The following is a 26,766-nucleotide window of genomic DNA, read 5'->3' as shown; positions in this document are numbered from 1 at the left end:
TGCGCCCTGATTCCACCACCGACTCAGGGAAACAGGATGAGGAACAGATTAAAAAAAAATAATATAAACATGAAAATGAGGGACTGATTAATATCTGGATGTGCTGGTAAAAATGCCTACAAGGCCAGCGTTTTTATTAAAAGAGCTTTCATTTCCAGGTAAGCGTCTGTGTTATTGTAGGTGTGCTAGGTGTTCCATAAAGAAGAATTTATCAGTTTTCAAAGAAAAAAAATCCTTGCACACACACATCGCACAGGCAGCGCCTTCCCCCAAGCCCACTCCTGACTCCCACAGGTGCTTAGCGACGGCTTAAGTGTTTATTTTTTCCATGAAAACATTATTTAGAGAAACATGTTAGCCTAAAATGACCTTAATCATGGCAGTTTCACGTGGGTGTAGACGTGCGCACAGGTGTCTTCGACACAAGCTGGGGTCCATCACCCTTCCCCCTTCCTCGGGTCAGAGCGCTAAGCAAAGTGTCAGCTGGGCCCGGCGGCTGGCTCAGGGGCTGAGCATCGACCTAGGAACCAGGGGTCGCAGTTCCATTCCCGGTCGGGGCACAGGCCCGGGGTGTGGGCTGGATCCCCAGGGTGGGGCGTGCGGGAGGCAGCCGATCCATGATTCTCTCTCATTGATGTTTCTCTCTCTCCCTCTCCCTCTCCAGTCCTCTCTGAAACCAATAAAGAAGAAAAAAGTCAGATGAGATGCTCACGAAGTCCCTGAACCCGGGGACAGGCCAACGTGAGTGCGTTTCCCAGGGGAGCTGGTGAGCGACCGAGCAGGGGGGAGAGGGGGGGCTGGCTCCAACGGGACAAGGACTGCGTCACGTCTGAGCGGCCGATGGAACCGTCCGAGGGCGTGGGGAGGAAGCGGAGGTGAGGACGCTGGGACGGGAGGCAGGAGGCGAAGCTGGTCCCAGTGTCTTGGGTCCTCGCTTCCCCTCGATGGGAGTGGACCCGGGACCAGCTGCGAGGCGGCGCCTGTGAGAGGGGTCACCTGGTAAATAAAGGCGTTTGTGACGTAATTCAGCCTCCGCATCCGTGGACCCGAAGAGGGAGGTCGCCCAGGTGAACCTGCTCTAATCACGGACCCTTTCCACCTGGACCCAGAGGCCCGCGGTCCGAGGCGGGAGAGGACGTGCCATCGCGGCCCTCGCTGGCTCGGTGGTGGGGGCCACGCGCCCGGGAGTGTGGGCGCCTCCGGGAGCGACCCCAGCAGGAACACGAGGGCCTCAGGCCTCCACGCAGGACGGATCCTGCCAGCTGCCGGGGGAGCAGGGGGGAGGTCCCCCCGGAGCCTCCCGACAAGGACTCAGCCGCTCAGAGACCCTGCGCGGGCCCCGCCGTGAGTTACCCGTGGGCTTGTGGGAGCTGGTGGTCAGTGCCACGCGATAGGAAGGGGCTGCGTTTGCTGATGTCACGGTTTCCGCAGATGATGCTCCTGCAACTGTGTGATTCTCCTCCTTCCCGCCCCGTCGGGCAGAGGCACGGCGGGTTAGGGCCTCACCTTCTGGGGCGGGAGACAGGGTGGGGGTGCCCTCTTGTTTCTGCCCCTTTCCTTGCAGTAGCTGCTGCGGGCTGAGCTGTCGTTAGATCCTAGTGAGGCTGTGGGTGTGTTTTCTGTCTGGGTTTGCGCCACGGGGACTGCAGCTCCCCGACTATGACGACAAACGGCCTTTGGAGGCACTGACGGCAGGTTCCACCCTCCAAGACGCTTTCCCGCCGATCCCGGTGTGACGAGTCACGCGCCTCTCAGGCGACAAAGGGAGGAGAGGATGCGAGAATGCGAGTCCGTTTACCGCCAAACCTCGCGCTGTTACATCTCAGGAAACTGAACATTTTCACGTGGTTTCTTTTGCATTTGTTGCCGCTTATTATTATTAACTGCTGTAAGTCACACGGGTCCTGAGGGGTTGGCGACAGCAGGGCCGCGGGAAGGAAAGTTGCCGGAACAACGTAGAGCTTGAAAAGGGAATAGCTGCTAAGTGTGAGCGGTGTTTGCGGGTCTGGCCTGGCCCCGGGACGGCCTGGCCCAGCGGACGATGAGCGCAGTTTTATAATGTAAAGCGCCGTCGAGGTGCTGATGTCGCTGAGGGGGTGAAAGTGCTCGGGGCATGGCGACCTGACAACAGAGAAAGGCTGAAACGGGGTCATTTGGGGTCTGGAACAGATTCATTCAATTTACGTCGTTTCTAATGGGAAAGTGATTCGGTTTTCGAACAAATCGCTTCTGGAAACCGCTCTCCGGACTGAACTAAGTTCCGGGACCGAGGCCCCCCTGTCACTGTGTGGGGCCAGCACTTCCCACTCTGTTTTCTGGGGCCTCTCGCCGTCTCCTGGACCCACATACTCCCCAGAGGCAGCGCCAGCTCAGCTCAGCGGGTTGACTTCCTTCTCCGTCACAGGAGAGGGAGCCAGGCCCGCAGGCCAGCAGCACAAGGGCGTTACCCAACCAGGGGCTGGCCCAGCTGTGCCGCCCATGCCCTGAGGCCCAGGGCGGAGCGACTGCTCAGGGCCATCGGGGACTCTGATTCTATGGCCGCCTCTCTCCCCAGGTGGACAGACAGTCGTGAGAATGAGTTATGATGGGGGGTCTGGTCCAACCACTGAGCCACACCGGCCTGGCAGGGTAAATATTGTTGAACAGCGTTCGAGTCTCCCCAGGAGGAAAGCTGAGCACAGGGGTATGTATATCTGTCTGTCATCGGTCTATGTGTCTAGCTATGTATCGATCATCTATATCTATCTATCTATCTATCTATCTATCTATCTATCTATCTATCATCTATCATCTATCTATCCATCCATCCATTCATCCACCCACCCATCCACCCACCCATCCTGCCTCTTTAAACACACAAGCACCCGTGCAGTCAGGGATACATCCGAAGTGCTTGGGTAGAACACATACGGACAGGAAGCAAACCGAATCCTGACTGCTCACCTGTTCAGCGCGACAGCTTGCCTTGTATCCCTGCCTTCTGCCCTTCGTTCCGGCCTCGCCACATTAATTCAGGTCGCTCTCTGTTAAAAAGCGAGACAAGAGAGTGTTTCCAAGAAAAAATGTTCTCTATGAAATATTTAAACCCGGTGGAAACCACCCGCAGCACGGAGCTGATCGCTTCATGTGGCGACTGGCGCTCGGCTAAGGGGGGGCACCCCTGCGCCCCGTGTTTGTGACTCGGTCGCGGGGGGGTCTTGTTATGAGACGCTGGTTCTCTGTGTCCCTGAGGGGAGTGGACGGTGAGCTCCCAGCACCTGTGGCTCCGACGAGAGGACGGAGGGAAGGAGTGGGACATGGGGGGGGGGGCATTAATATTTACTGAGAATCTGCGACATGCTGCCACACTATTGGCCGCCATCTTCCCCGGAGGAATGGGCATAAAAGTGACTGATCTGAGGCCGCTGGGGGGGAAGGGGTGAGGCGTTCTCATCGCAGGAGCCCCTGTCCTCGGGTGCCCCGCATGCGTGTGTCCTGGCGTTTCTTCCCACGCCCAGCGGCGGGGAGCTGGGTGCAGGCGGTGTTTACGCCTCAGGATGGTGACACTCGTCCTGATCGTTTCTGCTCGGACCATCCTGGGCTCTGGCCTCCGACAGGCCGTCAGGGTCCCCTGTCCTCCCGGCGGGTTCCTTCCGGGGGCACCGTGTTCGGCCGGATCCCTGGTTACCTTTCTCCACAGGCGCTCTAGCCTTTCTTCGGTGGCAAAGACCCCAACGCCGGAGGAGTCCCCGCACAGGGAGGGGGCGCCGCTCTGTCTGGCACCGCTTGGTGGTCCTGGCTGGGCAGGGGGCGCCGGGCTCCCCGGGGAGGTGCCCTGGGCGGGGGCTGCACTGTGTCCGCGAGCCCTCAGCCCGAGTGCTCAACACAGGAGTGGCCTCGTGTGCTCCCCTGTGGTTCTTTATCCGCCAGGCGTTCATTGCACCCAGAAAGAAGGGGCACGGAAAAGGGGGTGAGCCAGGAGAGGGCGGGGGGTCAGACCCCCAACCTCCCCTCTTCCCGCGAGGATGAGGGGGCACAGCTCAGTCCGCGCGCCCTGCCCATCGCCAGAGCCCAGACCGCGCCGTGAGCTGCTGAGCGGCCGTGGGCACTGGACGCAGCCTCACTGGGCGAGGGTTTCTGAGTGAACATGAGAAATGAACACGCAGACGATCGAAAGGAGGAAAATACTGATACCTCCCCAGGGGCGCGCAGGGGGGAGGGGCTTGTTCTCGCTCACAGACCCCCACACGCTCTCGGGCCGCCAGCAGCTGGACAGCAGTTCCAGGAGCGAGACGGGAGCGGAGACCTCGCCTGGGGAAGAACCGCTCCCGTTCTATTGATCATTTTGGTGTTTCAGCCAAATCCACACCTTCCCATGGTGCTTTGCAAGCACATCTGCCCGACCCTGTGACTGCTGTGAGCGTAAACCTCTCTACTTGCCGCAGCATCCAGCCTTAAAGTTGCTTCTGGCTTTTTGAAAAATATATGTTTTTATTGATTTCCAAGAGGAAGGAAGAGGGAGAGGGAGAGAGAGAAGCATCAATGATGAGAGGGCTCACTGATCGGCCGCCTCCTGCACGCCCCCTACTGGGGATCAAAGCCACAACCGGGCCTGTGCCCTGATTGGGAATCGAGCTGTAACCTCCTGGTTCACACTCCACCGCTGGGCCACGCGGCCGGCAAAGTGGCTTCTGTCTTAGCTCCCCAGGCACGGCTCGGAGAGCGGCCCTGACAGGCCTGCGTTCGAGGTCACACTGTCCCCCTTCGCCTGCTGAGGCCCCGACTCCTCGCACTCAGAACGTGACCGGATGTTGCCGCAGGGTCTTTGCCAAGCTGTGCCGTCAAGGCGAGGCCATCAGGCGGGGCCTGAATTCAACATGACTGGAGTCCTTGTAAGAGGGGACCTTTGGACGCAAGACAGACACGCACAGAGGGAGACCCCGTGAAGGGACATGGAGGAGGACGCCCCCATAGGCCAGGGAGGGGGCCTGGAGCAGGTCCTTCCTCGATCTCAGACCTCGGGCGCTAGAGCTGAGAGAACGCGGTGTGTGGTCCAGTCTCAGCAGCCCCGTCCACGAACACGCATTCAGGGACACACACGTGTGCCCAGGGAGTCAGGGGAGAGGGAGGGCGAGGCTGGGCCGGAGCGGCTCCTTAGCTCACGGTCTGCATGGGGGCGGCAGCGGCTCGGCTTGGGAGCTTTGGAGCCGACAGGAGTGACTGGGGGGCCCTGCGTCGGCCGTGGCACCGAGTGTTGGGGATGCAGATACACGCGTGTGTCCGTGATCCGCTCCGGGTTACAAACGCTTCTAAACCGGGAGGGTTTCCCTTAGAAACAGCGTTGTTCTTCGGGATACGGAGCCCACAGGTCCCTGGGCAGAGGCCGAAGGGAGACACTCTTTTGGGGGATTTGCATCTATCTGTCCCCCAGAGCATGGCCCCCCCTTTAGGGGCTCCCGGCTGAGGAGCTGGGGCCTCGGATGCTGCCGGTTCCTTCGGGGGAGACTTTCTGGGGCTCCTTCATCCGCTTCCCGCTGAGATGAGCCGCCAGGATGTGTCATGTCCGACACCACCTGGCGGAAACCAGGAAGCGCTGCGGAACAGAGACATGCACCCCCTTGAAGAGGCTGGTCCGGCCTCGGAGGTCAGTGGGAGGAGCTGAGCTGCCCAGCGCCCCCTGCCCCCCGAGATCTGCGGGGGCTTGGGGGTGCCCGCCACCGCCTCCCACCGGGAGCCACAGAGAGCCTGTCTGCCCACCGCCGGGCGTGGCTTTCAGCGTCAGGGCCAGAGGCCACGCTCATCACAAAGGAGCGGATCAGTCCGAGGAGGAGGCTGCGTTCCGCACGCGCTTGGTCCCGGCAGCTGCGGGTCCAGGCCGGCCGCACGCGAGACCACGCTCTTTCTCCCATTGTCTGCGTGCCCATCGGCTGCCACCGCGCAGTCCCGAGGCCCCGGGCGAAGATTATTCTTTCCTGAGGGGCCTCAGGCCAGTGGCTAACCTCTCCTTCCCTTCTTTCCTTTCAAAATCGTTATTAATTTTTTGAAATAAACATGCAAGAGGGAATGTCAATCACACGTGGGCAGTTTAACGAGTGACGCCCGTGTGCCCATCTCTAACGTCAGGAAATGACTGCGTCCTCCTCTGTGGGCTGGTGCACGGACCCCCGGCAACCTCACTTCCCCTGGGGTGGCTGCTGACACGCTGTCCCCCAGTCAGGCTGCGAGGCGGAGGGTGTGGGGCAGGAGATGACTGACTTGGGCACAGGCTGAGTCCTCCGCTGTGAACCGAACGCCAGGCAGCAGAGGCGCCGCCCTGAGCAACCTCCCGGTGAGATCCGTGGGCGCACGCGGCCGACTGAACACACCTGCTGCCCGGTGTGGCTCCGGTCCAGCATCGACCATGAGCCAGGAGGTCAGGTTCAATTCCCGGGCAGGGCACACGCCTGGGTTGCAGGCTCTGTCCCCAGCAGGGGGCGTGCAGGAGGCAGCCGATCCATGATTCTCTCTCATCACTGATGTTTCATCTCTCTCCCTCTCCTTTCCTCTCTGAAATCAATAAAAATGTATTTTTAAAAAATCTGCTTCAAGGTTGGCAGGAGTATAATTATGTAGATAAAATTCACCCATCCATCCTTTATCCACCCACCCACCCACCCACCCACCCATCCACCCAGCATCTCACTTACTTGTAGTTGAATGGTTGCTGCAGGCCTTCTGTGTACTAGACACTCAATCAGCAAACCCCAAAGAGTGGTAGGTGTGTGTGTGTGTGGGGGGGTTGGGGGGGGGTGGGGCGGGGAAGAGGCCGGGGCAAAGCTCTCTCAGAGCCAGTTTCCTGGTCCCACCCACGGGTCTTGGCCTTCTCCTCGGGGACAGGAGCCGTGTGGCCGTGTCCGTGGAGCAGAGCGTGGGTGTCCTGTATGAGGTCGGCGGGAGTGGCGGGACCACTTGGGCTCCAGCCAGTTAGGGAGCGTTCGTCTTCTTGGGTCCCAGGTCTTCAGCTCCCCCTCAACCCCCTTCCTCAGTCCAGTGGCGCCTAGCGCAGGACCTGGGCCCGCACGCTGCCCGGGGCCTCGGGCCTCCCCAAGGGGGCTGATGCAAGGCTGCAGAGACTCCGCTGTCAGCTGGGCCTGTCGGGGTCGTGTGAACACATCGCTCAGCGAAGTGACAATTCAGGGGGAGGGGGTGGCCAGCCCATCTGCTCTGGAAGGGGGAGCAGCACGGGGTACAGCTCTGGGGGCGGAGGGGAGGAGGGGGTGGGTATAGTGAACTTCCTTTCCCCTGGCTTCCTGGTTCCTCTTCCAGGGAAAGAAAGGCCGGGATCACACACATTGACACATGTGTGAGTGTCGGGCACACATTGACGTGTGTGTGTCAAGCACACATTGACACGTGTGTGTCAGGCACGCATTGACGTGTGTGTGTTGAGCACACATTGACGTGTGTATCGGGCACACATTGACGTGTGTGTGTTGAGCACACATTGACACGTGTGTGTCAGGCACGCATTGACGTGTGTGTGTCGAGCACACATTGACACGTGTGTGTTGGGCACACATTGACACGTGCGTGTGTCGAGCACGCATTAGCACATGTGTGTCAGGCACGCATTGACGTGTGTGTGTCGAGCACACATTGACGTGTGTATAGGGCACACATTGACACGTGCGTGTGTCGAGCACGCATTAGCACATGTGTGTCAGGCACGCATTGACGTGTGTGTGTCAGGCACACATTGACATGTGTGTGTTTCGGGCACACATTGACACATGTGTGTGTCGAGCACACATTGGCACATGCGTGTCAGGCACGCATTGATATGTGTGTGTATCGGGCACACATTGACGTGTGTATCGGGCACACATTGACGTGTGTGTGTCGGGCACACATTGATGTGTGTGTGTGTCGAGCATTGTTCTCATTTCATTTAAAAGTAGCAGGGGGGCTGCGGCCGGCCCGCGTGCGTCCTCTGGCGCCTTCCTCGACAGTGACCGTGGCCTCAGGTGGCCAGTGGCCACGCACAAGGAGGAGGGGTTGCCACGGAGGCAGAGCCCTCGTAAGATTAGATTTTAAAATTAAATTTTCAAGTTAATTAAAGTGTCCAAAAGCACAATAAAACTGCAGAAAATCTGGCCGGGGAACGGCAGCAGGCCTGACGGATGCGCGCGGCCCGCCTTCCGAGGGCGATGGCGATAATGACGGGATTATGGGTGTGGGGAGCCAGCTAAGGAGAACCGTGATGGATGCGCGCACAGACTGCGTCCCGGTACTGCTTTACGGCGCACAATGGGTCTGATTAAGGGGGAATGGCTGTAGGAATTACCGCGAATGGCTCCATAAAAGGATCGTGTAATTAACAGTGCTGAGCGGCAGCTGGGGCGATGCCGCCCGCCCATGTCCCACATTCTCCGCTCCGTTCCGGTTCTAACCAGGGCTGTTCATCCATCGGCTCCCTCGGCCGGCGTTTACAGAGGGGCCCAGGCCCGAGACGCGAGGTGTGAGGAGGAGTGAGGCCTGCTCTTGCCCTCGGCGGCCCTGTGTGCCAACAGGGGAGTTGAGTGGACCGCGGGGAACCTGAACACAGGGCCGATGGTTTGGAAACCTCCGGGAGAGGTCGAGGGAGAGAGAAGTTGCCTGTGGTGAAAGACATGTAACAAAAGCCTGGGAGAATGTGTGGCATTGGAGAAGGGCTTGGATTTGGATTTGGGTTTGGGGGGAGATGATAATCATTTTCTGCCCTTAAATGTTTAATAAAGGCACGTGGGGCGGAATGCCACCATGGCAAGTAGGAAACTCCTGGGCGAAGCGTGTAGTCAAAGCAGATGAAGGGGGGTGGGGGGGTGTGGCCACGAATCAACGACTGGCTGAGAGAGGGAGACGTCGGTACTTGAACGGGGAGCTTGCGGTGCCTACAAACAGCCCTGAGCCAAGGCTGCTGGGGGCGTTGGGGCGTCAGGCGGGTATGACTGAGCCAGGCCTGCCTGACGCGAACCCTGGCTGCCAGGCGGACTTGGGGGGCCGGAAGCAGATCGTAAAGATCATTTGAGTCATTGCGACAAGAGAGCGTGCGGAGAGGATGGGGCCTCAGCTCACGGGCCGTGCTGCGTGACAGAGGAGGCGAGGACAGCGGTCAGTGCCGCTGTAGAGGCAGGGCTAACTCACCGTGAGTGAAGAAGAGGGGGAGGTCAAAGGTGACCACAGCCTTTGAGCTTGGGCCACTCGCAGGACGGCTGCATGAGCGCCAATAACGCGGTGGGTGGAAGCACTGGGATCGAACGACCACATGTTAGTGCAGGGAGCCCCTGGCCAGGCACGCGCAGGCCGTCTGAGCTGCTCAGTTCTGAAGTGTTTGTTCATGCCATTTGCATGTTTTTCCTGTTTGGGGTTCCATTTTTCATAGGAATTTAGATGATTATGTCAGCATATGAGGGCTGTTAAGCATTTTGTTTTAAAGTTTTAGCAATATCTCCTTCGGAACTTAATTTCCCTGACCCATTTTATTTCCTCTTCTGAACTTTATGTTTTAATGGGGTCCAATATACCAATATTATCTCTTTAGCTTCTGCCTTTGGCTCCATGTAACAAAGGCCTCAGCCACCTCTAAACGATTAAAACCCCAAAACCAAAAAACCCCCCAAAAAACCCAAACAAAAACATCTATTGCTAAGTATGGGTCCCTTTTTATAATGTAGTTTCCGGACCATCTGGAATTCATCTGGCCTAAGGAATTAGGCAGCGAGGACCCGAATTTACTCCCCACCCCCACCCCAGAAGGCTAGCTAATTGTCCCAACACCTTTCCCCTTAGGAAGAAATGCCAACTCCGGCGTCTGTACGTCGTGTTCCCGGGAACGTTATTCTCTACATTGCAGTTTCGCTGTCTGTGCCGTCACCGGTGCAACAGAGAGCGGTTCAGCCCCCGCCCCCCGCCCCCCGCGTGGACTTGGGCTGCTGCTTCTGTCCAGGAGCCCATCTCTTCGCAGCTGGGCTGCTCCGCTGTGGTCAGTGAGTGCCGTCCGGACGGTTGGAATGGATTGCGGTTCCCTCTGACGCCGTGTCCTTCAGTTTCCGCTGATGGTCTGTTGTGTGACTATTGACCACAGCCGGCCTCCGCACACGGACTCGCTCCCCTCCTGACGTGTCATTTCTGTCGCTGCTGCTGCCGCAGGTGTGTTTGTGCTTGTCCTGAAGAGGCGGGACTGGCCACAGTCAGGGTTCGCCGACGTGGCGGAGTCAGACGTGACCCCCGACTCCTCGGCCTCCGAGCTGAGCTTCTCTTTGCTGCCGCTTCCTGCTTCGTCTCCAGAGAAGGGGCTCTGGCTCCCGCAGGGCGTGAGGCGCTCGCTTGGTTCGCAGGCTCTTCGCGCTCTCACGGTCGTCGGGGTCGGCCGTGGCCTGCGGCCGCCTCCACCAGAGACCTGTGGCCGCAAAGGGTCAGGGGCACAGGAGAGGGGTGCTTGTCAACCTTCAACACGCAGCTGGTCACTCGGGCGCCTTGAACGCCGGGATGTGCGTCCTGAGTCAGGGGGTCGCCTTAGGGACAAGGCTGCCCGTTGACGCTGACCACCCGGTCCTTGCCCGCACAGGGCAGCCAGTTCTCAGTAGCTCTTGAGGAGTTAAAGCAAGAAAACGTCGGAATAACGACGTATCTGCATCCTCAGCTTTTCAGTTTGCACGTACTTCTCCACATGAGTCCAATCCATAAATACTCTTGCTAGAAAGGTAACAAAAAATGAAGGCTGGGAACACGGTTAGAATTCAGCCAGCCACAAGGTGAAAATAGGGGTTGGCAGCAGCGGCATTCACGCTCCTGGCTGTGGAGCGCCTGCCCAGGGCCTGTCCTGCACGGAAAATGCACTGTGTGGCAAGGACAAGCCCCTGCTGCCAGGCTCGGCTCCCATGGTTGCCGCCGCCCCTCGGGGTGCAGGGGCCGGGTGGGTGGTGGGGCTGGAGCAGGGCCTGGCTGCCCAGCGGTCATGGTCAGCGTTAAACACGGGGGTGAAGGCCACAAAAATCTAAAGTAGTAACGGTCTTCGAAACAGGGACCGGCTTCTTAAGAGGAGTCTTTTTTGAAACATACTTTTTATTGACTTCAGAGAGGAAGGGAGACGGAGAAAGGATAGAAACACCAACGACGAGAGAGAATCATCGATCGGCTGCCTCCTGCACACACCCCCCCCCCCGCCCCCCACTGGAGATGAGCCCGCAACCAAGGTACATGCCCCTGACCAGAATCGAACCCGGGACCCTTCAGTCTGTGGGCCGATGCTCTAGCCACTGAGCCAAACCGGTTAGGGCTGGATTGGCTTTTAATCCTGGGACATCTGATGGCCTTCACTCGAATCCACAAAGCCTACCTCTGGCTTTTTCAGATGAAACACATGAAAAAAAAACCAAAACAATCCCCCTCCCCCCAAAAACACACACAACAACCACAAAAGAATCCAACCCGCAGGCCATTCAATTCGATCTCCTTTTCTCACTCTCGATCGGAACCACACAGCCAGCCGGTGTAGCGTCCGTCTCCTGACTGGCCTGGTGCTCAGATGACCAACTACTTCCCCTCAACGTTCTGGGGGTTTCCCTCCCTCCCTCCCCCCTCTCCTCTCACTGGAGGGGCGCCGTGCACTGTGGGCTGGTGGTGTTTTGATGGCTGTTCCCTGCGAGAAGCCACGCTCTCAGGCTGACAATGCGAGGTATTAATTTATGTCTGCGCACCCTTGTATTTATTTGTTGTGCGAGGCGATAGCTGACGGTGCCCACCCTGCACCAGCTGTTCGCAGGATGCGAGAGCAGGTGGCCGGGGAGGCCTCTGATGAATCGCACAAGACGCTCGCCAGCTGCCGGCGTGGTGTGTGACGAGCGAACCTGCAAAAACCTTGATTTCCAATTGGATTGTACCTTTAAGTAAGCGAGGGAGACGCAGTATAGCCACAGACCGTGACCAACAGCCCCCATAAAGCGCGTGCAGACGCGGTGATTAATGTACCGCATTCCCAAACATCAAGCTAATGAGTCAGATTTACTAGGGGCCCAAAGAGGGGGTGCGGGGTGGGGGTGGGGGAGCAGCTCCATGGGCCTTAATGGCCTGGAGCTGCAGCCTGAACCTTCTCCTGCCCTTGCCTTTGGTCCTGGGGCCGGGAACAGACACTCCCAGGGGGCAGGGCCGCTACCTGCTGCGGGGGGTGGGGGGGGGTGTTCCAGTTTTGGGACAGACGGAGGGAGGAGCTGGACGGCTGCCCCTGCGGGATCTCTGATGCCGCGGGGATAATGGGTCACAGAGCCGGACGTCAATAAGGGGCTGAGAGGGGAGGTTTGTTAATTATTCTACGTGAGGAGGCCCGGGCGGTAGAGTGTGGAGAGCCTGCAGCAATGGGGGTTGCTGATGAATGCAGCCGCTGTCCCCAGGGCCGTAGCGACAAGATGAGATTAGGGAAGAACCTGCTGAAGACACGTGAGAGGCGCGTGGAATAAAAATGAGGTGTCAGCGGCTGGGGAGGGGGAAGGGGTGCCTGTGGGTTCGCAGGAGGGAGAACAGAGGGACCCCCGGCGGCCAGGAGGTGACAGGCAGGGGCTCAGCTTGCTCTGCTCCAGGGAGTCCAGCAGGCATTCCGGAGGCGGGGCCTAAAGCAGGGCTGGGGGCGGGGCCTGAAGCAGGGCTGGGGGCGGGGCCTGGAGCAGGGTTGAGGGGGCGGGCCCTGGAGCAGGGCTGGGGGCGGGGCCTGAAGCAGGGCTGGGGAAGGGGCCTGGAGCAGGGCTGGGGGCGGGGCCTGGAGCTGGGCGGGGCCTGGGTCAGGGGCGGGGAGAACACCTGGGAAACAAGGGCTGTCTGTCAGGCGGAGCAGAGGAGGGAGGAGGCGGTGCCTGAGGCTGTCAGTGACTGGATTTGACAGCGAAGCATTTCTATTTTCAAACGAACTCCAAACGGAACCCCGCTGTAGACGCCGGTGAGATGAAGGTTTGTGAGCGCACGCCTGTCTTGTCACAGGTGACAACTAGCTTCACAGAGTCCATCCGCTCGCACAGCGAGGGCACCGGGAGCAGCAGGCTCGCCGCTGGAACTTGCCTGCTGGGTGGGGCCGGTGTTGCGGTCCGGGGCTCCTCAGTCACCTGACCGGGAGCAGGAGTTTCCACCTAACGCTGGGCCACTGATTTCTCTACAGGAAAAGTCGCCTGGAAAGCAGCTGGGACATGGAGACGAGCTGAGACCGTCTCCGGGCCTGGGGCAGCCGCTCACGGCAGCACCGGTGCCTGCCCTGCACCAGGAGGTCCCCGCAGGTCCGGGCTCCCCGGGCATTTAATGGGGTCCCTCACTCGTGTGCTTTGAAGTGTACCCCTGACAATTTATAGAAATGGCCGCCCACAGGCTGAGTTTACAAACCACCAGGGCAGACCGACAATCGTCCCTCCAGGCCACAGTCACTGGAAGCCTCGGGGAAACCTCTATTTCAAATCTGCACAAAGCGATTTACCTGTCAGCACAAGTTCACAATGCGTTAAAACGTGTAAGTCTTGACTTACAGTTTACATGGCATTTACCCAAAATGTAATGCAATACACACTTACATGTATTACATTTGTGCACACACAGGCTCCATGTATGCACATCTAACAGGTGACATGCGTTCAATGTACATGAAAAATGTGTATGACCAGGTTTTTTAGGAGGCGGAAGGGGAGGGGATGATGTAGGCGTCCTATGTTTGAAATGCACATTTGGATTAAAATAGCGTAAGTGGGGGCTCCCAGAGCCTCCCCAGGAGCTGGGATTTGAAAACCACAGGCCGGGTCATGGCTTTGCTCGCCCAGCCGTGTCCCGGCAGGGGAGGCGGTCAGCAGGGACTGGACCTTCCTAAATGTCTCAGGGCTTCTTTGGCCCGCGCTGGGCTTTCCTTCTCCCAGCTACTGGCGTAAGAAGATCAAATCAGAGCCCGGCTGGCGTGGCTCAGGGGTTGAGTGTCGACCTATGAACCAGGAGGTCACGTTCGATTCCCGGTCGGGGCACATGCCCGGGCTGTGGGCTCGATCCCCCGTGGGGGGCGTGCACGAGGCAGCCCATCTATGATACTCTCTCATCATAGATGTTTCTCTCTCCCTCTCCCTTTCCCTTCCTCTCTGGAATTAATGAAAATATATTTTAAAAAAAGAAGATCGAATTAGAGGAAAATAGCAAGAAGTAACGGAGGGAAGGAAGTAGAGAGAAAAACAGAGGGACGGAGGGAGAGAGGCCTGGCTGCAGGAGCTGGTCCTGGCGTGGGCAGGGCTGAGAAGGAAAGACGAGAGGGCGTGGGAGCCCCGGGCAGGTGTGGGAAGGCGAGCACACCCACAGGCTCCTGTTCCCGAGCAATGGCTTTGGCTCATGTTTAGATGCTGAGTTTTTGTTTTCTTTTTCTTTTTAAATACATTTTTATTGATTTCAGAGAGGAAGGGAGAGAGAGAGGAGAGAGAGAGAGGGAGAGAAACATCAATGATGAGAGAGAATCATGGATCGGCTGCCCCCTGCACACCCCCCACTGGGGACCGAGCCCACAACCTGGGCCTGTGCCCTGACCAGGAGCAGAGCCGTGACCTCCTGGTTCGTAGGTCGGTGCTCAACCACAGAGCCACGCCGGCCGGGCCAGATGCTGCGTTTTGATGCGATTCTAACCGGAATGTACAAACTTTGCGTTTGGGATGGGAGGGGGGAAGGCAAACCGGAAAAGACACTCAGAGGGTCCAAATGACAAGAAGAGGCGGAAAGGTCTTTGCGGAAACAATCCCGGAGTTTGAGTCAGCGCCGGGGACGTCTCTCACTGCCCTGGCGAGAGCGTCGGTGGGCATAGGGCGAGCATTAAGCCCATCTCGTCCCTCGCTCCCCGTGCTGTTCCCTCTGCCCGCTCCCGCGGTCTCTCAGCTCCTCTCGGCTCCCACTTGGCCCGCAGGCCTGGCCACTGGACTGGAACAGACTTGCATCTTCTCGGGCTCACACTGTGCCTGCCGACTAACCCCCTTCCCACTCGAGTGGCCCCTCTCCAGCTCCCAGCACGCTCGTCTCTATGGTAACGGAAGACAGGGCCATCATCCGGATTTGGCCGCAGAGACTGGGGCTGTGCGATCAGGGTTCCTGGGAAGCTTGTCCGCGTGCAGCTCCCGGCCGGCCCTGCCCGGGGAGCAGGAGGGCGGGCGTCCAGCTGGGGGCCCTTGGGGAGCCTGAGATGAGTGTCTCCATGAGAACGTGCTGCAATGAACAGGCCCCGCAGCTGGGACGGGCGGCGTCTCACATGGACTTACCCGTCCCCCAGGTACTTGTAGTTCCTGACCTGTCGGCCAGGCCGGGAGGCCAGAGGGTGACGCTGTGCGCGAGGGCTTGGTGCTGGGTCAGCGTGTCCCGGAGGAACCCCGATACCCAGCAGCGTGTGCTCCTCCATCTCCCCCTTCACTCCTGAACGGACGCTGTCCTCCGCACGCTAAGACGGCCCACTTCTGGGGGTGACATAAAACCAACGCAGTTTTAAAATCTGAGAGGCGTGTTAAGGCAGTGGTTCTCAACCTTCCTAATGCTGCAACCCTCTCATACGGTTCCTCCTGTTGTGGGGACCCCCAACCATAAAATTGTTTTCGTGGCTACTTCATCACTGTCATGTTGCTACTGTTATGGATCGTCATGTAAATATCTGATAGGCAGGATGTATTTTCACTGTTACAAGTTGGACATAATGAAAGCATAGTGATGAATCACAAAAACAATATGTAATTATCTATGTGTTTTCCCATGGTCTTAGGCGACCCCTGTGAAAGGGTCGTTCGGCCCCCAAAGGGGTCGCGACCCACAGGTTGAGAACCGCTGTGTTGAGGGGAAAAGTGGGCCTCCAGTCACGCTCGCGGACTGTGTTCTCCTTCAGGCGCAGCAGGAGGCTGGCAAAGGCGCTGGGTGAGAGACAGCACGCTGCTCACCTCCCCGCACTGGGTTCCCGGCTTGGGAAGCTACCTGGAGGTGATGCTCACCTCCCCGCACTGGGTTCGGGGCTCGCGAAGCTACCTGGTGGCGATGCTCACCTCCCCGCACTGGGTTTGGGGCTTGGGAAGCTACCTGGTGGCGATGCTCACCTCACCGCACTGGGTTTGGGGCTCGGGAAGCTACCTGGTGGCGATGCTCACCTCCCCGCACTGGGTTCCCGGCTTGGGAAGCTACCTGGAGGCGCTGCTCACCTCCCCGCACTGGGTTCGGGGCCCGGGAAGCTACCTGGCGGCGCTGCTCACCTCCCCGCACTGGGTTCGGGGCCCGGGAAGCTACCTGGCGGCGCCAGGGAGGGGAGCCGTGCCCAGTGTTTCTCACTGAGGGAGGGAGCTGATTCTCCACCCGGCTTCTCCCCGAGCTCCCGTCGGCCTGGCCTGGCCGGGTGCTCGCCTGGCTGTTTCCGACTCTGGCGGGTGAGAGTCACTCTGGATCCCTAAAGCTCAGGAGAAAGTACCGGGAGGGGGCTGTGGCGGAGTGGGCCCCGCCCGGCGCGGGCTCTTGGCTCTGGCTCGGTTTGGGACAGGCTTCGGGCTCATGGGTTGCTTTCCCCAACCCCCGGCCTTGGCCACTCCGTCGGTGCGTCTTCTTTGTCCTGTGACCGACTCGGGCAGCACAGAGGAAGGAGGAACGCCCGCCGTTGCTGTTGGGAGCAGGGACGCGGGGTCACGTTCAGACGCCGAGCGCTGACATGCCCTGACCGCCGTGGACACGCAGCTTTGCAGGTCGCTCTCCCGCGTGTCGCCGTCGGAGTGTCCCGTGTTAGCGTGAGGCCAGTCAGTGCCGTGTCAGTTGCTTCCTGACGGCTGAGCATCGCAGCCCTCGCGCTGGTTCCCACGCATCGGGGAAGGCGAGGCGCCAGTGCCCCTCCCACCCGTGCACTCAGGGAGCTCTAAGTACAGCCCCCCGCGGCCCCCACATGCCCTCACTGCTGCCGAACCTGGGGACTGAGGTCAAATCCCTGCCGCTGTTCACACCTCGCCCTGCTCCCGACACACGGCAGTTTCTTGGGCATAAAGTCCCGGATACGCTGGGTCCAGCACGTGGGTGTTTTATGGTTCGATGTTTCCGGTGCTTCTCCCGCACTGGGGTGTGGGTCTGTGATGTCGCCCGAACGCCGAGGCGTCATGGAGGAGGGAGCCTCGTACCCGGGAGGCAGGCGGCACCGAGCGTGCTTTCTGCGTGCGGGTCGTGATGCTGACGCGTGTGCCGGGGATGAGCACGTTGGAGGCCAAAGGTATTCCCCTGCCCGCTGTGCCGTGTCCAGGGGCGCCCTCACTCCGGCCCTTTCTTCTACGGGGGCCGGAAAGTGTGGCTTCTCTGGCTAAAATGCTCTTCTCATCAGACCTCAGGAAATGGCCTCGTGTCACAGCCTCTCCCCCGGGCCGTGCGGTCAGACGACGGCACGGATGTCCCTCGCACACCACAGAGAACGGGGTGGGTATCCCCGAGCCCGAACGACACCCGGGAAAGCAGGACAGTACCACGGGGACAGAAAGCACGTTTTCTGGGGAAAGAGTAGGAGCCGCGAGAGGGAGCGAGCAGTGCACCCCAGAGCCGGCAGCAGATGTTCGGGGGGTTGCAGCTCCCAGCAGGACAGCTGCCGGGATGCAGGCTCACATCTGGGCAGCGAGGCGGCCTCGTTACCTGCTCACAGCGCACCGCCAGCTGCTCCCCGTTCATCTGAGGGCCCGGCTGCGGGTCTGAGCCGCGGACGCCCACCTCCCCCGCCCGGGCAGTTCGTGGACACGGGGGCTCACCACCTCCCGGTGAGAGCAGGTCGGGGCCGAGCACAGCTGCGCCCCCAGACCCACCGCTCAGGCTCGGCTTTGTGTGGCTGAGAATAAAGCCCTGGTCGCGCGTCCCCACAGCGGCTGCCGCGTGGGGTCCCCGTGCGAGGCTCCGAGAGCTTCTCCTATTTCCCTTACAGTTCTCCCCCCCAGAACTGAGTACCTCTCTGCCCCCCTCCCCCCTCCCCCCCAGCCTCCACTGTGGGAACAGAGGGCCTCAGGCTCCTGGGCGAACCCTGTGCTGAGCTGTGCTGTTTTCTGTGTCCTTTCTCTCATCTGATGCGACAGCTGTTGTGAGCGTCCAGGGGAAGTGGCTCCTGGTGACAGCTTCTGCTTGCAGACCAGTCCCAGCCCCCAGCAGCCTCCCACAGCCCACTGCAGCCCCCCGCAGCCCCCCACAGCCCCCACAGCCCCTGCAGCCACCACATCCCCCCACCGCCCCTGTGAACCCCCATGATGAAGTGGAAGTGTGCAGAGCAGCTCATAGGCCTGGGGAGGGGAGAGGGGGGTCATTCAGCAGGTGACCCTCAGCCCCAGGAGAAAGGGTGGTTCAGGGCGTCATGCCAGCCCGATGCCAGGCAGGGCAGGTTCTCTCAGGGACCGCCCGCCCCCTGCAGTGACAGTGTCTCCTATTCTGTGAAATCTCTCAGATCCGTAACCTGCTTCGTCTCGCTTACCCATCGCGCTCACCTTCTGTGGAAACACACATCCTATATAATAGAGGTGATATGCAAATTAACCCTCATGCCCTCACAAGGTGGCTGCCTATGACCAGGCCAGCAGGGGGGTTAGTGAGGGACAACCAAACGACTGAACAGCAGGCTGCGTGGGGCGACCAGGCCGGCAGGGGGTGCAGTTGGGGACAATTAGGCCAGTGGGGGAGCCGTTAAGGGCAACCAGGCCAGCAGGGAGGGGGCAGTAAGGGGTGACCAGGCCAGTGGGGGTGCAGTTAGGAGCAACCAGGCTGGCAGAGGGGTGCAGTTGGGGGCAACCTGGCTGGCAGTCAGGTGAGTGATTAGGAGCCAGCAGTCTAGGATTGTGAGAGGGATGTCCGACTGCCGGTTTAGGACAGGGAGCAACTCATTGACGTGTTTCTCTCACATAGATGTTCCCCTCTGTCCTTCCCTCTCTCTTCCACTCTCTCTACAAGTCAATAGGAAAATGCCCTCGGATGAGGATTAAAAACATATATATATATATATATATATATATATATATATATATATATAGGCACCGAGTTAATCTTTTGAGGTTTGAGTTAGACAGGGGTCTAGGCCTGTGACTCACCCGTGTGAGGTGGACATCTCGTTCGGGCGGGAGAATCGAGTGACAAACCGCGTGACGAACCGCAATCGGGGTCAGCCAGCAAGACGGGGCAGGAGCTATGCGTCCTTCCTGACCGAGTCTTGGCCGCAGGCCCTGCCTTTTCTGGACGCTTGTGAAGCGCTGTATCCCTGCTCCGTGTGGGTACGCCGCGGGGGGGAGGGCCACACGGGTTACCGCCGCCGGAAGGGTGTGTGGTGGGGGGGCTGCACAGCCTCTTAATCATCTCTTATTATTTATAGCATGTTCATTCCCAACGCCGAGTGCCGCTCCCGAAGGAAGGGGGCTTTCTGTGTGAGGACCACGGCTCCGCATGCTGAGGGGGAGGAGATAAAAGAGCTTCCGCCCCCCTCCTTATGCAGAGCCGGGGCGGCTCCCCTCTCTCCCACTTACACAGATGAGGGTGCGAGTGGGGCTCTGCCACGCACGCTGGCACCGAACACCACCCGCCATACCAGCGGCCACACACAGGCCCCATTAGCCGCCCCTATATTGTCTAATTAAGGTTTTGGTCCCCGAAATTTGCCTCGGAAGCTCCCTCAAATACTGATGAGTTTGTGGGAGATGTTGACATAAACACGCCCCCCCCACCCCTTCAGCCCCCCCTCCCCTCGCCCCCCACCTGGAAGTACAGCTGTACCTGGGCCGGGCCTGGGCCTGGTCTGCGGTGAGCATGGCCTGCAGGTGCCCCCGGCGCGGCTGCAGCGGAGACTCACGGGGAGCAGGCAGGGGCTGCCACAGGATAGGTGCCTGCAGAGTCGTCAGCACATTCCGTGCCCTTGGGGCTCCCGCCTGTGGTCCACGCGAGAGAACCTGGGCGCAGGTGGGTGACTGGGGGCCCCAGGACGGGGCTATCCGTGCGCTGTCACTAGGCCGCTCGCCGCCGCCCTTTCCCGGCTCTCGGGTTCGTTTGGGGGCAGCCCCCGAGGTGTATGCAGCCTGGCGCACACAGGAGCAGCTGGGCCGGGACGACGGAGGCCGAGCCCTGGCACTTGGAGGCACCTCCTGACCCTGCGGCCTCGGCCCAGTTTCCTCCCCCGGCAGCTGGCCAGAGCCCGGCCTGTCTCACCGGTGCTGCCGCGGGGGGCGGCGGTGATGGGTTTCCAAGGGCGATGAGCACCGGACGGGCTGGACATGACGGATCGGGACTGCGCCCCCGTCACCTGGTGTCTCCTTCGATGACCACCTGGCTACCAGGACGGTCTCCCGGCCAGGCCCTCCCTTTCTGTCCGTGGTCAGGACCGAAGGGAGACCCACCGCTGAGAGTCCCAGCGCTGACTCGCGTCTTAGCCAGGAGGACGGCCGCCCACCCGTCCCAGGGACACAGCAGGTGGAGGAGGAGGGGGAGGGCAGCATGAGGCACAGTCTGGTCAGACACCAGGCCAAGCAGGTGGGGTTTTCTCTGCCACGTCCCCCGGGTGGGAGCTTGAAGATCAAGACGAGTCCTCGTCCTGCTCCGTGAGTGCGCACCTTCCGGAAAACGCCGTGGCCGGGGGAGTTGGGCGGTGGGTGCGCCCTCGCCCTGGGTGCGGGGATGTGGGTGCTTTTAGAAACAGGACAGCGGACTCCATGGGAGGTGCTGACGCGGAGCCCCACCTCCCACATCCCCGCACCAGACCTAGCGACTGGCTCTCCCAGGAAAGGAGTCTTAAACCAGCAGTCGGGTCGCCCGCGAGGTGGGCCTGCTGTTCAGGAAGGTGACCGGCCACCACCAGCCTGCTTTCCCCTCATGAAACCTCCTGTTGCCCCTCCTTCCTCCTGCGAACGCCTGTCCTTTTGTACAGCCCCTCGGAGCGGCCTGTCTGTGGACGGGACGCGGCTGGTTCATGAATCGTTGCAGAAAGCCCAGAAGGTAAACCTCATCCTGTGACAGTGCGTATGCGCGTTTCCTTGCTGAAGGGTCAAAATCAGGCAGATTTCGCCCTGTGGGCGTGGCTCAGCTGCTACGTGTCAACCCAGGAACCAAGAGGTCACAGGTTCGAATCCCGGTCAGGGCACAGGCCTGGATTGCGGGCTTGATCCTGTGTGGGGCGTCCAGGAGGCAGCCGATCAATGATTCTCTCTCATCAATGATGTCTCTCTCTCTCTCTCTCTCCCTTCCTCTCTGAAATCAACAAAAATATATTTAATAAAATCAGGTAGGTTTTCTTCCAGCATTGAAGGATTGTGGAGGTACAACCCCCAGGCACACCTATAAATGACACACGATTCTGTATTTAATTTCTCTTCAAAATCCCTGGGGGAAACAGGCTCCGGATGGAAAGTGGAAGTATGTTGAGAATTTGGGCAGACTTCCCACCAACCTGGAAACATGAGCCCGCTGTGGGGTGGACATGCTCAGGGGTTGAACAGAGACGAACGGACTGACGCCTGCGAATATTAAGGCGGGGTGTGCAGGAGGAACTCTATGGGGGCCCCTGTAATAGACAGAAACTATTGATGGCTTATTCCCAATCACCACCCCTCTTCCTAGGGAAACTCTGCACTGACTGAGAAATGGGGGTACGGCGCTGCGAGGACCGGTCTGTAGCCTGGAGGGGGTGCTGATCCCTGGAGGGGGTTGTGGGGAGCGCAGGGGCCTCTGGGAAACGTGTCCCCGGAACTTACAGAGGCAGAGAGGGGCGCCTTCCTCCTCCCGGATGTTGTGTCTGCATCGGCGTGTGGAGTTCTGGAGCCAAAGACACCGGGGCCTGTCCGCCTGCTGCTCCTCATCTCTAGGGGCCTCTGTACAGCATTTAAATACAGATTGTGGCATATTTGTGCATCCCAGTTCTCAATTATGTTTTGAAACTTTATTTGCTATTTTTTCATGTCACTTCATATTATTACTATTTAAAAAAATTTTTTTTTTCATATATTTTATTGATTTTTTACAGAGAGGAAGGGAGAGGGATAGAGAGTCAGAAACATCGATGAGAGAGAAACATCGACCAGCCGCCTCCTGCACATCTACTGGGGATGCGCCCGCAACCCTGGTACATGCCCTTGACCGGAATCGAACCCGGGACCTTTTAGTCCGCAGGCCGACGCTCTATCCACTGAGCCAAACCAGTCAGGGCTTATTACTATTTTTTTTTTTTTTTTTAACAATTTCTAGTGATGCCTTCCTCAGGACTTCAACTGTCCTCTCGTTCTTTTATTTCTCTTTCGTGGATGCATGTTCTTGGGAAGCTCGTTTAGACCAAGTTCATGGTCTTTTAGGCTCCCTCCGTGTGAATAGCTCACTTTTTGAATAAGAAGAATTCTATGTCATGGGTGGGTGTGGGGGGGGGGCACCAGGATGCTAGAGGTGCTTAGGGGGCGTGGCCGGAAGAAGGCTGGGGACCGCTGTTTGAAATGGTTCCTCGGATGCGACTGTGGGCTGGTCCCCGTGGAGCAGCGTTCGGAGGCTGACGGGTGGTGTGGGCATCACAGAACGGCTCTGAAGGCACGGCCCACCCCTCACATGGATCATCCAGCTGATTTCACTTGTTCCGACACAAACACAAGAAGAACCCCGTCCACAGAGCAACTGGCATCGTGTGCGCACTTTCTATGCGACCAAAACAAATCCTTTTCAAGCTCTTGGCTTATGAACATCACCCACATTCCCTTTTCTCTTTTTCTATCGGGTTTTGCTTTTTAAAATGCTCCCCCTTGGACTGAAATGAGAAACTGACATGGCCTCCCCCCCGCCCCCCCACCATCTCCTGGGGGGAGAGGAGCCCCTGGTGGTGCCGGGAGAGCTGGTCCTTTCACAGGGAACCGCCCCCCCCGCCCCCAGGCCGGAGTCCTGCCTGCCCGAGTCCACCTGCTGCAAATGAGCTCAGCGCAGGGATCGGAGATGAGCTGAAGGAGGAGAAAAACGCAAGGCCTGGAGCCCAGTCTCCAAAGACTCTGACATGGAAGGTTTTGAAGACTTTCATGTGGACGAGTCTGGGCATCTGCGATTCACACAGTGCTTCACAAAGCAATGCTCTTTTTCTTGTTTAAATCTTTATTGTTGGCGGTAATACATATGTCTCCCCCCCCCACTGGTGTTCTTGGCCCCATTTTGTAATTGGAAAAAAACAAAACAACATTTTCCCCGTCCCCCCCCTCCCCACCCCCCGAAAAACCCCAACACAACCAGGGCAGGACGATAGTAAGCACATTGTTCAGAGTCGCGGAGGGAGTCGTGGAGGGAGGCACGGAGCGCCAGGGCGGCATCTCTCTGGTCCCATTTGGCTGGACGTTGGGCTTCCGTTGTCAGATCTGGTGGCTCGGGTTGCGTGGTGCTTGGTCCAGGAGTCACGGGCTCCCCTCCCCATGCAGCCCCTGGGGACGTGTGAGTGACCAGGGGGACCCCCCACAGGGAACACGGACGCCCAGGTCCCGCGTGTGAAGCAGAGAACAGCCTGTTCTCAGCGGCACCGCGATGCCTCCGAGTGTAAGAGGCCAGGCTTCAACCCCAGACAGGTCCTGTCATGGCTGGTGTGCGGCCCACCCCGCTCCCCATGTGGAAGTCCTCCCCCTGGATTTGATCGTGTGACTGTGTGTGGGGGGGAATGTGCTTTAAAGGGGCAGCCCAGGCTGCACAAGGTGGGCCCTGATCTGACGTGACCGGTGTCCTTAGAGGGAGGGCGGTTGGGGCGCAGACACAGGGAGGAGGCGCGTCTCCAGGCCCAGGAGCGCGGCCGCCGGGGCAGCCGTCCTGCTGACACGTTAGAAATACCTGCTGTGGGTGAGGCCGGGGCGTTGGGCTTCACTGTGGGAGCCCAGCAAGCACCCCGTTGGCAGAACGGTGAGGACCTGCCTCCCTTTGCTGCGGTGAGCACACAGCTGCAGTGTGGGGTGCACACGCCGTATTCTAGAGGGGCTCCTCCCGGGGAGCCCGCTGGAGGGGAGGCTGCGGACGGGGCCAGCAGGGGAGGCGGTCCTGTGATGGCCCGACACCGTGTTTAGCGCATTTCCCGTGTCCCCAGCACATACGTACCCATCTCCTGTGTATCGTGTGCCCGCCGCTGGGCGGGACCGTGGGGAGGAGGGTGACCAGGAGGAACATGCCAGCACCCAGGGCCCAGTGTTTGGCGCGAGCACTGACAACCGTGAGTGGGAAATGCGCGGGTCCACCCCTGGGGGCAGTGCACGCAGGCGTGGGGGTCGGGGAGGCTGGTCATCGCAAAGGCATCGGTGCTGAGGCAGGAAGGACGGGGCTGGCCCGGCAGGGAGGAGGCGGGGGTGCCGGAGGGAGAGCAGCGGGGGGTCCTGCAGGAGAAGGAGAGGGCGGCGCTCGAGGAACTGAGGAGTTGGACCTGGTCCGAGAGCCCAGTGGAGAGGGGAGTCCCCAGCGACGCAGGGGTGGGCGTGCTGTCTTAAGACAGTGGGAAGTGACTGAAAGAGGTTGTGCTGGTAATGTGTGTGCATGTGTGCATGCACATGTGTTCTATGGGGTGTGTGCATGTGTATGTGTTCTATGGCTGTGACATGTATATGTTCTGTGGGTGTGATGTGTTTACATTCTATAGGTATGTGTGCATGTGTCCATATGTATGTTCTATGGGACATGTGTACATGAATATGTTCTATGGGTGTATGCATGCATGCACACATGTGTTCTATTGGTGTGTGCATATATGTGTGCTATGGGTGTGTGTATGCATGCACGTGTGTGTTCTTTGGGTGTGACATGTTTGAGTTCTATAGGTATGTGTGCATGTGTTCATGTGTATGTTCTATGGGGCTTGCGCATGAATATGTTCTATGGGTGTATGCATGCATGCACACATGTGTTCTGTGGGTGTGATGTGTTTACGTTCTATAGGTATGTGTGCATGTGTTCATATGTATGTTCTATGGGGCTTGCACATGAATATGTTCTATGGGTGTGCACATGCACACATGCGTGTGTTCTATAGGTGTGTGCATGCACACACATGTGTTCTGTGGGTGTGTGTACATTCGTGCACATGCGTGTGTTCTGTGGGTGTGACATGTTTGAGTTCTATAGGTATGTGTGCATGTATTCATATGTATGTTCTATGGAGCGTGCACATGAATATGTTCTGTGGGTTATGCATGCATGCACATGTGTGTTCTGTGGGTGTGTACATGCATGCACATGTGTGTTCTGCGGGTGTGCGTGTGTAGGCACTGGTGGGAAGGAGTCCCCCTGGTGTCTCCGTCATCCAGGGCCCTGCGGCACCTGGACGTCTGACAGCACAGCAGGCTCTCACCCCGGAAGCAGCCTGGGTGCGCCCAGCCCAGCGGCCTGCCTTCGTCTCTGCCCACGCCCTGTGCTAAGTGCGTGGTCTTCCGAGAGTTCGAGTTCATTTTGCAGCGACACAGAAAACAGCTCAGCGGCCTGATGGCGGTCCCCAAGGCTGACCCCGGCGGGTGGGCCAGTGGCTGGAATGCGCGTGCCGAGGGCGATGTGCGGGGCGGGTGTCTGTCCCCCGTCAGGCTCAGCCTCTCCGGCCCAGGCCGCTCGGCACAGCCAGGGCCGCTGGCGTTTCCTTGCCCCCGAGGAGGAGGAGGGGGAGCAGGGCTTCGGTTCGGGGGCCAGGCTGGGAGGGGTCGTCCTGGAAGCGCTCACAAGCCGCGGCCACCCTGCCCGGTGAGAGCGGCAGGCGAGGGTGGCACAGCCGGTGGGAGTGCAAACCGGAGCCGTTGTCCTGTGATTGACCTGCCCCCACCGGAAAGCTGTCTCCCCGATTTAACACGCCCGGCGGGCGCTCTGCCCGGAAGGCCGGGGTTTGCAAGGAAGAGCAGCTCGAACCAGGGCATCCCTTCCCCGCCGACAGGGACAAAGGTTCATTCGTCCAGCACCTGCCCCTCTCGGGCCGAAAGGACTTCAGACCGAGGAACAGCTCGTGCCGCGCAGGGAGGAGGGGGCTGGCTCGGCAGATGGTTCTGGAAGGCGAGGACGCGGGCACATCTCGGGACGCGGAAGAAACGGGGCAGTTTATCACATGATGCCGCCGCGATCTCTGCCGCGAAACCCGCGGTAGGATTAACTGAAAAGCCCGCTCTTCGGAGCTGGTTTGAATGGCGCGTGAGGACCCCTTCCTGCCTTCCGGCTGGCCTCAGAAGCTCCTGTGTCCCATCGCCGCGCTCACCTGGGCGGGGACGGCGGACACCTGCTCGTGTCCTGCCGCGCGTGCCCCCAGCTCGGTGTGTGGCCGCGCTCACTGTGAGGGGAGTGGCTGCTCGGTGCTGGGCGCTGCTCTGAGTCAGGGTGCGGCTCCTTGTCACCGACGACCTCTAATTCCGAGGCAGGTGACCCCTCACCCGGAGCTTCCGGTTCTGAAGGCAGTGCCCCCGGGAGCCACCCCTGTCGCCCGCCGCGTGGAGACGGAAGATCTGCCAAGCCCACCGCCGCCACTCGGGCTGGACTCGGGCACCTGGCGCTCTTGGTCTCAGGTTTGTTATTTGCTAAATAGAAACAACGACACCTCTGTCGGGGGGATGGGGGCGGGTTGTGGCGATGCTGACACAGGACAAAGACGTTTCTCCTGACCAAACTCTGCCAGGTCTCGGCCTTGGCTATAGACTTGACCAACCACTGACATCGTCCTAACGGCGCAGGGCCCACCCCTCGGATGACACCAGCCCCGCACAGTACCCGCCGAGAAGGCCCCAGGCGGCCCCCGGAATTCACTGTTGGCTTCTGCCAACACCTGCAGACAGGGTCCCTGTCCCCTAGCCTCAGGGAGGGGGCAGG

Source organism: Myotis nattereri (assembly GCF_964212035.1).
Source record: "Myotis nattereri genome assembly, chromosome: 8".
Classification (NCBI taxonomy): Eukaryota; Metazoa; Chordata; class Mammalia; order Chiroptera; family Vespertilionidae; genus Myotis; species Myotis nattereri.
Note: the sequence above shows the minus strand (reverse complement) of the source record.